At 43.6% G+C, this 14,944-nt stretch overlaps 1 protein-coding gene across 2 annotated transcripts in view; it reads left to right on the plus strand.

Moving 5' to 3' along the window:
• Nucleotides 1-14,944, plus strand: part of RAB27B (RAB27B, member RAS oncogene family) — a 185,771-nt gene that overhangs the window by 117,636 nt on the left and 53,191 nt on the right. Inside the window, exon 1 of one of the 2 annotated variants that reach the window (XM_045296286.1) lies at nt 2,183-2,356. The exons of the other annotated variant lie outside the window; for it this stretch is intronic. The gene's annotated coding sequence lies outside the window, so the exon portion shown is untranslated. Of the gene's footprint in view, nt 1-2,182; nt 2,357-14,944 lie in introns of those variants that run through there. 2 annotated transcript variants of the gene reach the window in all.

Consider the following 14,944-nt stretch of genomic DNA (forward strand, 5'->3'; position numbering starts at 1 on the left):
TTTTATGGAGGTGAACTTGACCTGACACTGTATCCCTATTTTAAAGATAAGACTATTGAGATACAAATGAGAACAATAATAATGTTTTGAGATCAAATGTCCAAAATTACTCTAACGCAATGATGAGGCAATAAGGAGACAGGGCAACAACCGGTACAACAAGAATGAAATTACAATTACGACACACTGTGAAAGAACTGGTGTGGAAATTGGTAAAGGAGTGCCTACTCAGCATCCCACTTTCACCTTGAACAACAAAGAGAAGAAACAAAGCAAACACAGAGGATGTCTTCTGCATTTTCCTGATAGGCAGACTTCTTCCACAACACTTTGTGTTGTTTGATTTGTTTTTGTTTTTGTTTCTTCCTCTTTCCCTTCAACATCCCCTTCCAACAGGAGGATGCCTCCTCCCTGATAATGCCCAGTATCTCATAAACAATGGGTTCCCAAACTTATTTGGCCAGCCGCCCTTCTTCAGAAAAAAAAAAAATTGCTCAGCAAGTAAAACTTCTGTGCTATAGATGATGATGGAGTATAAAGTGTAGGCATCTACTAGATCATTCCAGGCCCTGCTTCCAGGGAGCGTTATTGCCCAGTTTGGAAAACATTATCCAAAAAAAGATGTTTCTAAGGCATCTGCCTGATACTGGTGAAGCAATGAACAAGATGTCATCTTATTGTTTACCAACATGAGAACCCTAGGCTTGGACTCTTGTTTCCCCCCTTGCAGCCTCAATTACAGGTATCTGCAGGGCTGTGGGTGACACACACAGTTTGCACCCAGCTACAACCCCAAACTGGCAGCTCAAATTCATCCACTGATGCTGTGAAAGAAAGACCGGCGAACTGCCTCCTTAATGATCACAGCCAAAATAATAGTATCGAACTCAATTCTACTCCGCGGAGTAGACTGCTCTGTAGCGGGGACACATGCGTCCGAATGGGCTGCGTGACAACAGGCCTGGGCTTGGGTTTTGATTGCATGTGAATTCAATCTCATAGTGGTATCTGCAAAGTCTGCCAACTGGGCGTGCCAGAGGAGTCCAGCTGAGACCCATTATCTGTTTTGCAGAGAATGGTTCCAAGGTGCCAGGGCCCGACTGCAAACCCACAGCCACGGAGTCGATTCTGGCTCTTAGTGGCCCTATGCTGGCCCAGAGATGAACTGCCCCATACAGTGTCCCAAGTGCCGTCTTCACTGGACTGGAGCCGATGGCCATGTCTCCCTTGTACAAAGCCTATGGCTGAGTTCAAACTTAACCATTGCATCATCAGGGAGACAACTGAAGACTGAATTGACTTTAGAAAGCAAGGAAGTCTGGGAATGCCGATTAATATAAACCCCAAACCCAAACCCAAACCCAAACCCAAACCCAAACCCAAACCCAAACCCAAACCCAAAGGCAGTCCAGTCGATGCACACACCTATGGAGCAGGGTACAACTGACCCATGCGAGTCTCTGAGACTCTCACAGTGGAGAGCCTGAGTTTTCTCTTGCGGAGCGGCTGGCGCTTTTGAACTGCCCACCCTTCGGATGGCAGCCCAAGTCATAACCACTACGCCAAGGGGGCTCCTACCATTTAAGGCCCTTGCATTTAAAAAGCTAACTCCCATCCAGTCAGCTCTCCTTCCTAGAGATCCTGGCAGGGCGGAATGCAGCTGCTCCATAGGGTTACTGAGGCTGTAATCTTTCCAGAAGAATATAGCCTCCTCTTTCTCCCACATATTCATATTAGGACACCCTCATTTTTGAAATAGAGACTTATTTCCAGCTCCCCATCTCTGGGAGCTCCACTTGCCATCCCTCACTCTCTGCCTTCAGCTTCCTGAGGCTCCTGGGCATTCCAAGCAGTTCTCCCTGGGTGCCCTGGGCCCCTTGATTCAGAGATGGCAAAGACAAGCCCAGAGCAGGAAATGCATCCCTCTGAGTTCCCTGCCAGGGGCTGAAGCCCCACCGTGCGAGGAGAGGGTGTCCTCGAAAGGCCAGCGTGTTGCTTCTTCCTGCCGTTGACTCACCAGCAAGCTTCGCCCGAGGTGAGCCACTCACATCCGCGTTGGCCTGGGAGACACGCCTTCTTCTCACACAAACCTTCCAGATCCCAGCGTCTCCGGCCCACTCCTAGGGGTGGTGCCACATGCCCTGCCAGGCCCGGAGACCACACCAGGGCGACCGGTTGCAGACTCAGGGAGCTGTCCTCAGGTCCCCATGACCCTCCCTTGGAAGAGGCTGATCCCCTGCTGCTGCTGCTGCGGGCCCTGAAGCCCCGGAGTTCAAGGCCTCCGGAGAGGGGCCAGGACCCCTCTCTGCAACCTGACACCCCGCCTCAGCCGCCTGGGAACTTCGCGGGCTGGCTGGTGAGTGAGAGGCGGGCGGCGGGGACTGGCGCGCACTCCCCTCTGCGGGGGGAGGCAGGGAGACGCGGGGGCAAGCCGCAGGGCGGGGGAGGGGGCGCGCGAGGGGGGTGGGCGCGCGGCGGAGTCTTGGGTCAGGGAGGGAGACCCCCCCCTCTCCCCCAAAGGGCACAGATGCCAGCCCCAAACTCCTGCCAGGCTGTCCTTGTTTGGGTATTCGTCCAGCAAACAGCTGGTGAGGACAGAGGGGAGGGGAACACTAGGCAGGGCTCTGCGGATGTCCTTCCATCTCCAGCTCTAGCCAATAACCACAATAATAATAATAATAATAATAATAATAATAATAATAATAATAATAAGGAAGGTCCGCAGGGACACGACTGCTAATCCTCCTAACAATGCTGGTAAGGCGCAGGGACTTCGACAAATCAGGCATGTCTTTGCACGTCCTCAGGTGAAAGCCATTGAGAAATTAAAGAGAATTTTCTGCTTTCTTCTTCTTTCTTTTCTTTCTTTTTGCTGTGATTTCCTTTTCTGTGTGATCTGAGCCTTGCAGCAGCCAGAACGTGCGTGTGCGTGTGCGTGTGCGTGTGTATGCGCGCGCGCGTGTCTTATAGTCGAGGAGGCATAATAATTAGCACTTAAGGATTTTCCCACCTACCAAAGACCTAATTAAGCCCCAGACTGTCAGGAAAGAGGCAAAAGGACAATCGGTACAAGCCGAGGGGGCTTCCGAGGGGCAAGTTTGTGAGAACGCTCGTTCCAGGCATCACACCTGTGGCTTGTTTGCCGGCTCTTCATTTTGATATCTAAGATTTGAGAGTCTAAGCTCACGGTTTTTAAAAAATGGTAATTATTAAATTAAGTCCCAATTAATAACCTGTCATTTCTGAGATGTAAGCAACATAATTGTTACTTAATATGATATCACTCACTGCCACTGAGTAGATAATATAACCATAATTATTTCATACTGTTTTTTTAATGTACTCCTCTCGGCATTTAGTTACATGTACATATAAATATATACTTTGCATGCATTTATACATACACTGATATCTGTATATTTGTATATACTGATAAACACAAAAGGAGCCTTGGTGGCATAGTGGGTCATGTGTTGGCCTGCTAACCAAAAGGCCAGCAGTTTGACTCCAGCAGCCACTCCACAAGAGAAAGATAAGACTCTCCTCTTTCAAATACCTACAGTCTCTCAAATCCTAGGGATCAGCTCCGCTCTGTCCTATTGGGTCGCTCTGAGTCAGAATGGACTTCATGACAGTTTAATTTGTTTGGGTTTTATACACACACACATAAAAATGTATTTGTACTCACAGACCCTTTCTTTTTTACACAAATAGTGTGCATGTTATACATTTTTGCATGCCACACAACCTCTGGGTGTTAGTTTCATAGACAGGTTGATTCGTCTTCTGTTTCTTTTTGTGCTGAATGGATTTAATGGTGAGCTTTCGTCAGCACGGAGGTTTGGTTTACAGCAGCAGACCCGCACCGGCCTGCCCTTGAGTTTCTGAAGCAGCCCAACCCAGGTGGAGTTCCTTCCATGATCTTCCCACCACTTTCTTCAATGCAGGAAGAATTTACTTTTTCTGGCCCAGAAACAGTGGTTGCCAAGGTGGGTGCTCCTAACCCCAGAGGTGCTGGTGGATGAATCCCAGCATGTGCCTTTACAGCCACTCAAATGCTCTGCTGCACTCCTTCAGTGGGAATCTCCTTCCTGTGTGTGTGCCTGGGGATGGGAAGAAGAGTCTCACTTGAAGAGGGGTTGACACTTCCTTGCTTAAAAGAGACAGGTCCAAATGGCCACCCCAGGGTCTGGAGGGCCGGGGCAGTACACGCTCACATCTGCAACGTCCTGCCTCATCATTGCATGTGGGGCCAGAACCACAGGACCTTGGTGTCTGTAGACGATGGCCCTACAGTCTTAAGACTAGGCCATGCTTGGGCCATGCCATCCCCAATCACAGCTCTCTGCCACCCCCTTCCCTGGCCCTCCCTTCATGTGCAGGATGCTACACTGAGTACAGATCTGAGACAAGCAGCCCTACTATTCTCAAACCCCACTGTGAACCATCCCAGAGCAGACCCTCAGTTTCAGTCATTTGTTTTCTATTTATTGAGCAACTCCCAAACTTGATCCATGACTGCTTGTTGTTTTTAGTTGCTCATGAGCCTGTTGCAATTCATAATGACACTCATGTCCCTCAGAGCAGAACACCGCCCAGTTCCGGGCCATCCTTTACAACTGCTTTTATGTGCGAGGCCATTGTTGGCAGCCACTTGATCAATCCATTTTATCCAGGGCCTTCCTCTTTTATGCCGCTCCTTGACTTTCTCAGGCATCATGTCCTTGTTCACGGACTGGTCTCTCCTGGTAACAGGTCCAAAGTATGTGAGAAGAAGTCTCACCCTCCCTGCTTCTAAGGAACATTCAGCTATACTCCTTCCACGACAGAGGTTTCTTCTCTTGGTAGTCCCTAGTACTTTCGATAATTTTCCATGACTACTTGGTCATGGTTTATACCTGACCAAGTGTATTATTCAAATATATACTTTCTTTTCCATGCAAAAATACATACTTTCATGGTGTCTTATGCCAATATAACCTTTGAGGTCCAGTGAATGAAGCAGAATTTTATTTCTGGGAATGTCACAAGACATGCATGATGGATGCGTGTGCAAGATATGCCAGAATGTTGAAAACTAATTTGGTGGTTTCGACCCATTCTATGTGTGTGCACACTACTTACATTGGCGTGCTACTTTTGGAAAGTTCGATTCACACATTCTCAATAATGTATGCCATTATGTGTATGATTTTATAGTCCTAAACTTTGAAACATTGACAGAAAAAAGTGGACTTCAGCATTATATCCTCAAGCATTGCATTTTTTTGAATTCCCAACCTCCTATAAAATCCAAATCATAATGATCACGTGAGAGCCATATTTGCCTGTGTCATTACCCCCCAAGCAGTTAATTTTCATAGTTTCCCAGCATAATCCTCCACCCAGGTAGATGCTTATGGGTGATCAAGAGAGGGGCCAATGTTGATAGTTCAAGATTAATGAGTCTTCTGTTTAGGGACTGACTGTGGGCATCATAAAATGTTGCCATCCTTGCTTTCAAAAGGAAAACAAGACATTTCAAAAACTGGATGAGCCTGTTCTCAGAGTTGCCAAGACAGGATAAAGGGAATCTGACAAATAAAAAGCAGATCACGGTTCTCCTTTCTCCTCAGCCCTTCAGGAGCGGGCAGTTGTGTTCTTGTCAGGAAAGGAACCTTACTAAGCTCTACCTATTCCCTCCACTCCTTGGTGCACCGTGTAATACTGCTGGGATCTGCTGGTTCCAAGATTTCTTTTCACTAATTTACCTGCTGTTCTGGAAAAGTGAAAGGGGCCCAACAGTCCCGGGAGACTCAGAATGGAAACCTGCTCTTTTTCCACCTTCACGCTTGGGGATTTCTGATCATTTCCTTTGACCTTTCAATCCGGCGGAGCATGGAAGGTAGACCAGTCATTCACATGAAAACTCTCAACACAGGGAATCCAGTTTTGCAAGATGATTCATCAAAGATCTGGCAGGTTAACCAATAGTTCAACTCTTAAGCAAGTAATGATAGTATGCATCTATGAGAGAAAACAGTTGCTATGAAAACGGGCCACAAACAGGTGTTTCACGTGAAGGTCATGTGCTAGCGAGGCTGCTAAAGGAGACTGGTTTTTCACCCATGAGGGTTGGTAGTCCAAGGGGGGCAGAGGGAGGCGGGGGTGTCTCACATTGTTATATATTAGCAGGGAGCTGTAACATCACTCAGCATAATTAACAAACCTGTTGTTAGCCCCATAGAGAGTGGAAGATCTTGCGTTATTTCACACCTTTTGCAATCGTCATTCATCTTCTCCAAAGGTTAGATTTCTCTCATCTCTCTTGGGGATTCCTTGAATGAGAGAAGCATCTTTAGGTTACCAGCAATTTAAAAACCAGTCAAAAGATTTTCATTCAGTTTAGTCTTTTAAACCTACCAACAGCCGTATATACTCGTGCATAAGCCGGGTTTTTCAGCATAGTTTTAAATGCAGTTTTTGCGGTAAAATTAGATGCCTCGGCTGATATTCGGGTCGGCTTATACTCTAATATGTATAGTATTTAATTGACTGCAGCAGATAATACATTAAATCGCTCATTTATTTCTTCAGCAGGTATTTAGTGAGAGTGTCAAGTGTTCTTTTAGACACTGGGATGTGCAGAAGTGAAGAAAAACAGACTAAACTCTGCCCTCACAGAGCTTGCGTCGTTCTGGGGAGAGAGTCAGCAGGATCACTAACAGTTCACTGCCATCTAGTAGACAGTGTCTCATAGTGACGCTAGACAAGTTAACTTGATGGTATAGCAGAGGTTAAATGCTCAAGGGAAAATACAAAGTAGAGGAGGGACATGGAAATTGTTTGCAGTTGTAGATGAGATGCGATGTCTAGGGAGCCTTCCCAGGAGCCCCTATGTGAAACATGATTTGAAGGAAGTGAGAGAATGAGCAGAGGAGCCCCGGTGGAGCAGTGACTATGATCTGGGTTGCTAACCGCAAGGTCCCCAGTCCGAAACCATGAGTGACTCCAGGGGAAAAGACACTCCTATAAAGGGTCACAGACTTGAAAACCCACAGGAGCAGTTCTACCCTGTCCTGCAGGGTCACTATGAATTGGCAACAACTCAATGACATTGAGTTGTGTGTTGTGGTTTTGGGGGAATGAGCCAGTTGTCTATAAGAAGGAAGGCCATTCCAGACTGAACACCAAGGGGGTGTGTACTGGACATCCTTTAGACAAAGAATGGCGTACAGAGACTGATTGGGAGAGTAGCAGGAAATTGGGTCGGCGGTAATGGGGCCAGATCACAGGGGGCTTTGAGGGTCAAAAATAAACATGTTGACCTTTGATTTCTATTCTGAGTGAAATAAGGCGACACTGCACTTAAGCTACAGCCATTCAGAGAGTCAACCATCAAGGGCTTGTTGAGCAGTGTCCTACTTGTTGCCATCAAGTCAAATCTGGCTCATGGTGACCTCAGGGGTGTCAGAGGACAGCAGTGCTCAGAGGATATTTAATGGCTGATTTTTCATAAGCAGATCCCAGGTCTTGTCTGTCTGTGCCTCTAGGGATATTTGAACTGCCAACTTATTTGGTTAGTAGGTGAGCAAGTTAACTCTTTGCTTCACCCAGGACTCCTAAACACTGTGGACCACAGAAGTTCATCAAGCTTCCATGGCCTCTGCAGTAAAGGACTTGGGGAGAGAGACATGTAAATAAAGAAGTAAATAACCATTTCTGCAGGTTTCTGGATTATGAAAGACAGATACACAGGTAGATAAAATAATGAGTGATCTAGGGGGACTTAATACCATCAGTGGTCAGGAAAAAATCTCAGAGACAGTGACATTCATCATTTTACAAAATCACCTGGCTGCCTTGACGTGAACTATTGTAGAGCTGACATAGACCAGCAACGACAGTGACTTTGATGGAAATTAGAATGGGGTCATGATGGAAAGTAGATAGATCCTGGAAGTATTGGGGAAGTAGAGCTGACAGGCAGTATTGATGGGTTGGTAAAGGGTGGGAAGGAAGGAAGAAGCAGCAATATGGTCACTGGGTTCTGATTGCACATAATTGATAGATGGTGAAGCTGCTACGAAAGATAGCTGAAGTTAGGGGAAGAACTGCTATTAAAGAAAATTTAAGAGTCCATTTTCATCCAACTGAGTCATTTTTGGGTAGGCAAGTAGAAATACCAATCTGAGCTTTGGGATTTCTGAATGTAGAGCACATGGGAGAAGTTAGTCATAGTTGGATATAGGAATTTGGGATTCAACTGCCTATGGGGATGCTATTTAGAGCCAAGGGCTTGAGGATATCCTCTGGAGGGGTTGGAAAGGGAGAAAAAAACCACAGCATTAACCATCCTCAGCTTGATTCTAATATTTAGAGTTCTTATAGATAAGCATGTCATAAATGAATGAGATTTAAATCAAACCATTAGGAAACATCATCAAGCGAACATTGGTAGTGCTGAGTAATATTCAGCTATGGGCATGCTATTCAGTCTCCTTAAGGCCGTGCTCGCCCCTTGTGCACTATGAAAGTAGTAGATTACCTAAGATCCCTCTTGCTTGACTGCTAACTGAAAGATTTGCCGTTTGAACCTCCCAGCCACCCTGCAAGAGAAAGACATGGCAGTCTGCTACAAAGATGATCACCTTGGCAACCCTGTGGGCATTTCCCTTTTGTCCTGTAGAGTCAATGTGAGTTATCACTCAGCAGCAATGGGTATCGTCAATGAACAGTTCTTCTTCTTCTTTTAAACAGTTCTTGCTCTGTGTTTGGTTCCTTAGTTCTTTCTGCTTATTTCCCCTATGATTCAGATAGGTAGGTAGTTAGGTAGAAAGAGAATAGATGCTTATACACAGAGATAGACATAGAAAGAGAAACAGGGGAAAATATTTTAAATGGCTTATGGCAAAATATAGACTTTTATTTTAGTCTTCTTAGCACATAAGTTTATTTTTATTCCACTGGGGTCAACCCAATCTATGTTCTTTCTTTCATTGAACTTGTTCCGCATCGTGGAACCATGTATTAAATCTGACATGGAATAGGTATAGTAGATCAAGGATAATTATAAAAAGCAAAATTGGTTCATATGATCTCTGTCCACACTAACTTACACCCGGTCCTCAGAGCCTGAGCAGTTTGTTGAAAGGATCCCTTGGTTCCTACAATTCAACATATATAATCGTCGTCATCAAGATGGGCTGTTGATAAAGATTTCTGATCAGATAATATTTCTGATTATGAAACATTTAAACTATAGAATTCAATTAAATTTTTCAAGGAGGGAAAGTAAAACTGAACATTTCTTAGTGCTTAAACACAACCTTTTCCCAGGCAATAGTGCCACGCATTGACTCAGGCTACCACCACCTTGGACTACGGTATGTCTCTGATTTCTGTTGTTTTCTCCTAAATGCTGAGGAAGGCAGAAGTGATGTAACCTTTTTTGTTAATGTCTTCACTCCCTAAGTGAACTGCCTGTGCCACAACTAACCATCTAGAAAGTGTCATTCTTCCACCAAACTTCACCTCACCGGCTCCAATAACAGATCTTTGTTGACTAAGTCTGGCAATGCTGTCATCAAACCCAGCCTTTCAGGGGTTGGGAATAACCATGCCTCAATTAGAAATAATACTGAAAACATTGTAAGATATACCTTTAAAAAAAAGAAAAGAACAATATTCAAATAAAAGCATTCTGGTATTTATAACTAAAGGTTACAACAAAATGAAACAGGCTTAGGTAAATAAGACATATAGGAGAGAAAAAGGAGACTTGGTGGTAGAGAGGATTAACCATTGACCTGTTAATCAAGAGGTCAGAGGTTTGAACCCACCATCCATCCCTGAGAGAAAGAAGTAGTAGTCTGACTCTTTTTTTTTTTTTAGTCTGACTCTTTAAGGTAGCTTGGAGACCCTTGTTCTATAGGGTTGCCATAATTTGGAATTGCCTCTATAGTAGTGGGTTTGGATTTTATGAACTCCAACTCACAACCATCAAGTTGACTCCAAATCATGGGACCTTATAGGACCGAGTAGACTGCCTCTTTGGATTTTCCAGACTTTAAATCGTTATGGAAATAGACAGCCTTATCTTTCTTCCAGGGAGCCACTGATCAGTCCAAACAGATGACCTTGAGGTCAGTAGCTTATGACCTTGAGGTCAGCAGCTTAGTGTGTAGCCACTACGCATGCCACCAGAGCTCCCCTGCCATTCTTCAAACTCACTGCCATCCCATTGAGCCACATAGTACCCGACATTTAGGGTCCTGCCCTCGAATTGTACCTGTTCTCTTGGAAACATGAGAAAACTCTCTAATCTTTAGTTAGAAATGATGTGTTCGTTATGTTGGCTTTAGCAAACCACTTGCTACTGAGTCGATTCTGAAGGTTGACTCAGAGTAGAACTGCGCATCAAAAGACAACCAGGCCTTTCTTTCAAGGTGACTGTGGGTGAACTATCTGCCAAGCATATACAACTTTTGCCCCATCTAGAGATTCATATACTTGGTAATACCATTAAGCAAGCAAATTTGAGTTTGTTCTCTCATTACTTTCCTAGACCATCACCACATATTATTTATTTTGAAATGTGCTTCCACAATCTCCTGATATATCTTTTATTAGATATTAGTGTTTCATTTAACTAACTTGAAAAAGCCAGCAAATAAAAGTAGAGTATGTAAGTCATTAGTACTGCTTTTAGGTCTTTTAAAATACCACCTTCTTTTATGAGTGTGGAGCCCTGGTGGCATTGTGGTTGTATGTGCAGGGTAAGAAGTTCAAAACCACCAGTCCCTCCTTGGGATAAAGATGGGGATTTCTACTCTCCTACAGAGTTACAGTGTTGGAAGTTTATGGGGCTAGTTCTCCCTTACTTTATAGGTTGGCTATGCGTCAGCATTGATTCAATGGCAGTGAGTTTGGTTTGGTATTTTAGGAGTTCACATATTTGGGGACAATTCTTTCTGTTTGAGATTACAAAGTGGAGTCATCGTAGATCAATAGGAGGGTGAATTCACAAGTGAAGGGAACATAGTCTACTTAAAATTAATACACCCAAGGGCTATTGGCAATGAGAGTGAGCACATATTCTGCTTCTTATACATCAGCATAGAGTTTAGAGAAAATGCCTGGTTACTTAGGTTAAAGTTGACATTGCTATTTATAATAGAAATCTGCTCAAAATGTTAAATCTGATAGTAGCAATGTAATGTCTGATGTAGTTTTTCTCTGCCTTTTAAACGTTTGTTTGTTTTAAAAAAAAACAAACTCTATTAAATGCAAACTCTGTCCGTACCATGCAGGGTACTAGAGTTGTAAAACAGAGTTCCTGCTCTTGAATGCCTCAGACTCTAGAAAGGTGGGGAAGTTCACTAGCAGATGGTTTAGTGTAACCTCCTAATGTTACTTTCTACTTTCATTTGGAATGAGAGTGTCCTTTGTTTTATTTTAAGGTTGTTGCTGTTTCTCACCTCTTTTGTTTCCCTTATTGCATGGTTTTCTTTATTTTGAAATCCAGGACAGGTAGATCTATCGATAGCAACTAGATTACGGGAGGTTGGCGGGGATAGAAGATGTTAATAGCAAAAATGCAAGAATGAAAAGATGTCCCCAAATGGATTGTGTCAATGATTACACAACCCCTTTTGATGTATGTCTATATATGTCAATAAAGCAATTAAAAAGAAGGATATAAAGTTACTGGTCCAAAAGCTGTATTGTGATGATCAAGTGGAAGGTAAACCTAAGGGGGTGAAAAGTGTAGAGAGATCAATCAGGAGTGGGCAACTAAAAGAGTCTCAACTCAGGGTACTGATGTTAAGATTGGAGACTAGGCATCAGATTACAAAAATCACGAGCAAGAGCAGGCACTGACCAGATACTGGGAGAAAGGAGAAAGTTTTCTAAAGTCTAAATAGCCGGCTTTGATGATGGAGCAGAAGGGCAAATGGTGATCTCATTCATTAAAATCTAGCACATAGAAGGCTAAGCAGGTTGGGGGAGGAAGAGGAGATGCCATTTTTGAACACACTGTAATTGAGGTACCTGTGGGATGCAATCCAACATGTTTAGCAGGAAAATGACTTCAGGAATCAAAACCTCTCAGGAGAGATGACAGGGATTCGTGCCTGGGAAATATGGATAGGAATGTGATCCCTTAAATCTATGAGACAAATTCTATCTCCCAGCAAGGCCTTGGAAAGAGAGAGAATTATCTTAAGAGGGGACAAATGATTTCTTCCTTATCTGTCATCACTGATCTACTTGCCCTAATAATGACATTTATACAACAGTTGAAGGACTTAGGGAAGAAATATAAGGTTATGTAGCTAATTGCATATATTTACCATAATTACTGTTATAGTATTGTTAAATTGGAGAGAAATGCTAAATATACTTGTAAGTCTTTGAGGTATTTAGTTTATGTGGCAACCTGGCCAATAAACACATGTGGGATTAATTGAAGGGCAGAGAGATAAATGGCTCGGTGAACCTCACCTTTCTAGTTCTTGGGTCTCTTGCTTTGTGATGGTTGGACCAGGGTACAGCTGCCTTAGCCAGTTCCCTGCTTCAGCTGGCAAGGCTCACTTCCTGCAAATCATCCCAAAGGGGAAGCCACATGGACCTACCCCGATGCAGCCCTGGGTGCTGGAGCAGCCGTGTGGAGACCCCTGCCAGCGCTGAGATGCTTACACATTCACTGACTTGACTTTCCTCCTGCAGTCGTGTACTTTGTGAGATAGAGGAGGGCTGTATGGATTAGTGTCAGACATATGGGTTAATGTTGGACTTGGGCAGCACTGGGTTGGGATGTTTTCTTGATGTGCACTTAACCTTTATATAAAGCTCTCTCTTATACATGAGTGTCTGTGGATTTGTTTCTCTACAGTACCCAGGCTAACACAGTCTTAGTTTCTGAATACAGTATCATTTCTCCCACTCTGTGGAGCAGCTGCCAGATTCTAACTTATTCAAGTGTGGGAGTGATAGCTCATTCATCTTTATAACCACAGTGTCAAGTAAAATTATCATTAAGTAGTGTTTCCTTTTACTATAATTCCACTCTCCCCGCTAAAATGATAAATTCTATCTGTTAGGAATGTGTTTTAGCACCTTGGAATAGAAAAAAAGATAGATACAAAATGTGATTGTGTCAAGTGGTTTGGCCTCATTCATATCATGCTATCAAGCTCTGGTGATGTAGCGGTTATGCAATGGGCAGTTAACCACAAGGTCTGCAGTTCAAAACCACCAGCCACTTCAGGGGAGAAAGAATGGGCTTTCTATTCCAATAAAGAATTATAGTCTCTGAAACTCACAGGGGCAATTTGCCATGTCCTGTAGGTTTGCTCAGAGTCGGCTGTGCCTCAATTGTAGTGAGTTTGGTTTTTGGCTTTCTCATACCTGATAGTCAATCAAAATTAATTTAAGAGAAAATTAACCTTCATTCTGTTCATTTTAATCAAATGCTGTGTTCTCACTTTCTTATGATCAAATTGATGACACTTGCAATCTCAAAATCTATTTATCAGAGCATCCCTTAAAATGTACCTTTGTGCCTTAAGAGAATTAAAGGATACTTTCTTGTAAAGATTGTTTTCCCAGGTGACAACAATATATTTCTGCAAAAAATGTGCCAACAGAGGGGTCTCGGGGAGGAGATGAGCCAGTCAGGGTGCGATATAACAATGATGAGAAATACAACTTTCCTCTAGTTCCTAAAGGTTTCCTCCCCGCTCCCACTACCATGACTCGAATTCAATCTTGCAAGACTGGCTAGACCAGAGGAGGTACACTGGTACAGATAGGAACTGAAAATACAGGGAATCCAGGATGGATGAGCCCTACAGGACCAGTGGTGTGAGTGGCAAAACAGGGAGGGTAAAGGGAGAATGGGTAGGAAAGAGGGAACCGATTACATGGAACTGTGTGTGACCTCCTCCCTGGGGAACAGACAACTGAAAAGTGGATGAAGGGAGATGTCGGACAGGGCAAGATATGACAAAATACCCATTTATAAACTATCAAGGGCTCATGAGGGAGGCGGGAGCGGGGAGGGAGGGGAAAAATGAGGACCTAATGTCGGGGGTTTAAGTGGAGAGAAAATGTTTTGAGAAACGATGTACAAATGCGCTTTACACAATTGATGTGTGTATGGATTGGGATAACAGTTGTATGAGCCCCTAATAAAATGTTAAAAAAGAGAGAAAAAAAATCATGAAACAGAAAAAAAAAATGTGCCAAATACTTGACAAAGCTTTGAGAAAGTTGTTCTCTCTCCCAGCTCCTCTTCCTCACCTGATTCTCCTGTTAATACTCTCCCCGTGTTGCTGTGAGAAAACACTGAGTCCCGGGATTACAAATGGCATCAGTTCTTGGTGTTGCATTTATTGGAACAATGAATGGTTTAAAATCTGCAGGTGCACTCAGGGGAGGTGATTGGGGTGGAGAAAGTGTTGCAAGGAAGAGTTGGTCCATCATTGCACAGTGAGGGCAAATTTACTTAATATAAAGGGCAAGTAAAAGTGGTCCATAAACCGGGTGTTCAATACTTGGAGACTGACTGTGTTCTATTGCATTTATAAAAATTGCTTGTACAAACATCTGGCTGCTTCTCGCTGTCTATTTAAAATAGTTCTGAATATTAAGGGAACCATAGTGCATGTTGACCTGTCCAATCGGAATGCTTCCTCAACCCTTCTGGATTCTAGGTTTGAAAAGCTTCCTTTGTTAGAACCACCTCAGTTGAGGCATGTAGTTCTGAAAAATACCCCCACAAAGCAACTCCTTGTAATATGTCAATAGCCCACTTATTCGTGTTTTGGTTATTATAGATGGAGAAGTCTACAATATATTTAAAGGATTCTTCTATGAGAGAGTTAGGCATAGAATCCATGTCTAGAAAAATCTCAGTCAATGTTTCTAATTAGAATCATGTTGGTTTTTTATCCTCTTG

This window comes from Echinops telfairi, unplaced genomic scaffold (assembly GCF_000313985.2).
Source record: "Echinops telfairi isolate 266 unplaced genomic scaffold, ASM31398v2 ScPeMD7_7400;HRSCAF=8409, whole genome shotgun sequence".
In the NCBI taxonomy this organism is placed as follows: domain Eukaryota; kingdom Metazoa; phylum Chordata; class Mammalia; order Afrosoricida; family Tenrecidae; genus Echinops; species Echinops telfairi.